The sequence below is a fragment of the Chanodichthys erythropterus genome, chromosome 15 (assembly GCF_024489055.1).
Source record: "Chanodichthys erythropterus isolate Z2021 chromosome 15, ASM2448905v1, whole genome shotgun sequence".
NCBI classification, from domain to species: Eukaryota; Metazoa; Chordata; class Actinopteri; order Cypriniformes; family Xenocyprididae; genus Chanodichthys; species Chanodichthys erythropterus.
The window spans coordinates 26,118,666-26,120,990 of record NC_090235.1 but is presented as its reverse complement, the minus strand read 5'-3'; positions in this window follow the sequence as shown (position 1 = coordinate 26,120,990).

Below are 2,325 nucleotides of genomic sequence, written 5' to 3'. Positions count from 1 at the left end.
AGAATGATCATCTTTTTGAAATCCTGGATATGCTTTTTGGGATTGCCTTGGCAGATTTTTTTAAACGGTCTTAACATTATCAAAACTGTAAGTGCTATAATTATAACTATTTGCTGGAACGTCAGAACTTCATTGCACGTCTGCAAAATGTTGTTCCTCACCCAAAACATTTAATTTATGCTTCAAATATACACATTTTTTTCTGTATCTGAAACCTCTTGTGGATCATACTGATACTTACAACCATAGGTAAACAATTTACTAGGAAAAGGCGATACTGCAGTACAAAAAAATAAAAACAAACAGCGTTTATACAGCACATTTATTTTTCTAGAAATGTGTAAACTGAAAATACTCTCTCATGTCTTCCCTAACACCACCACCACACATTCTTGTATATCGCCCTAATGCTCTTCCACGACAAGCAATTGAATTTGAGACATTTCTACACAAATGTACTGCTATAGCTGCTGTTTAGGGTTGTGATGTTCCTCCAAGTTAAAAAATGTCCATGTTTGTGCTGGGCGAAGTTCCTATATAATATTACAAACTTGATTGGTTAAATGATCATTTTGCATTTAAAGCTTACACGATAGAATATTTAGAAGTTATGAAGAGTTTGACAATTTCACTGAGAATCAAAAAGCCATGTGTATTTAGTTATTGTGCAAATTGTAGTCAGTTACTTAATCTTTTGCACACGTGCCGAAACACATGCAGTTTACTTGAATCAGTTAGAAAATCAAATCTGATGTGAACAAGATCTGGGGCCTGTACCATGATGATAGTTGAACAAACTCAGGGTTAGAGGATTAGTTTCAAATTGACAAAACCAAACCACTCCAATCCGGCTTTGTTAGTACCATGATGCTGATCATCAACTTTCTCTGTCAACTCAGGCTTTGATCCTGAGTTTGTGGAGCGTGTGCACATGAATGCGTGACATCAGTGGCAAACAGCCAATCACATGCCTTGCAACAGAAATAAACTGTGATTCACTTCTCGCGAGAGAGTCAGCGTGATTCAAAACTCTTTTGCTGAAAATTAAGAATTCAAATGCATTTACACTAATGGAAAATACTTGTCTGTGAAAGAGGACAAATAAAAGAAACGATCTTTCTCTATCAGTGCAAGTGAAAGTTGTGAAGTTAGTTTATATAGTTGATAATATATAGTGATAGAGACTTAAACATACAAGATCACACGTAGTAATTTTTAAAGAGTATATTTACACCTTATTTAGGCCTATATTACATATATATATATATATATATATATATATATATATATATATATATATATATATATATATATATATATATTTATATATTCATTGAATTACTTAATAACTACTGTTACACTAAACTTGCGTGTGTATAATGGATTAATAAAAATATAGATAATTATACAAATCATATATAAATTATATTATCATTAAAACCAGACAATTTCATCATTAAATATTTGTTTTTACTATATAAAGACCTTTAATTTGGAGGAAGAGAAACTGGGGGAGTGACTTTATTGCGTTAGGTGTGTCAGTGTCAGTTTGCTCACATCTGATTGGTCCAATTTCAGTTTCAGATCTCTAACCCAAAACATAACCTGCCCCGGAGCAGGTTAGACGTGGAGCGTAAGTTACCATGGCGATAAACACCGCTAAAAGTCAAGTTACTTTAATGGTACCTAAAACCCAGGATTGCCGCAAACTAATCTGAAACTTACCTGGCTAGCCAGCTAAACCGGCTTCATGGTACAGGCCCCTGATCTTATTGTTTTGATTAAAAACTTTTGTGAGAAGAATACAAATCTTTTCTTTTGGTTTGAAAATGTCTGTAGTCCGAACAGTCCTGAAAAATAAAAAATATATATACAGACGTGGACAAAATTGTTGGTACCCTTGATAAAAAATTATCAAAGATGACTGTAAAAATAAATCTGCATTGTTTATCCTTTTGATCTTTGATTCATAATTAGCAAAAATCAATTTTTTGCTAATTGCTAAAAATCTAATCTAATCACATTATGAAATACATTTTTTTTTTTCCAAAACACGTTGGCCACAATTATTGGCACCCCTAGAATTTTTTGAGTAAAATATCTCTGAAGCATATTCCCATTCATATCTTGTTCCTTAGGAGTACAAACATGAGGCGAAACAAAGGCCAAATTTCCATAATCATTCATCACAATGACAAAAACCAAAGAATATAGTTCTGATGTGCAGCAAAAGATTGTTGAACTTCACAAAATAGAAAGTGGCTGTAAGAAAATAGCTAAAGCATTGAAAATACCCATTTCCACTATCAGGGCAATAATTGAGAA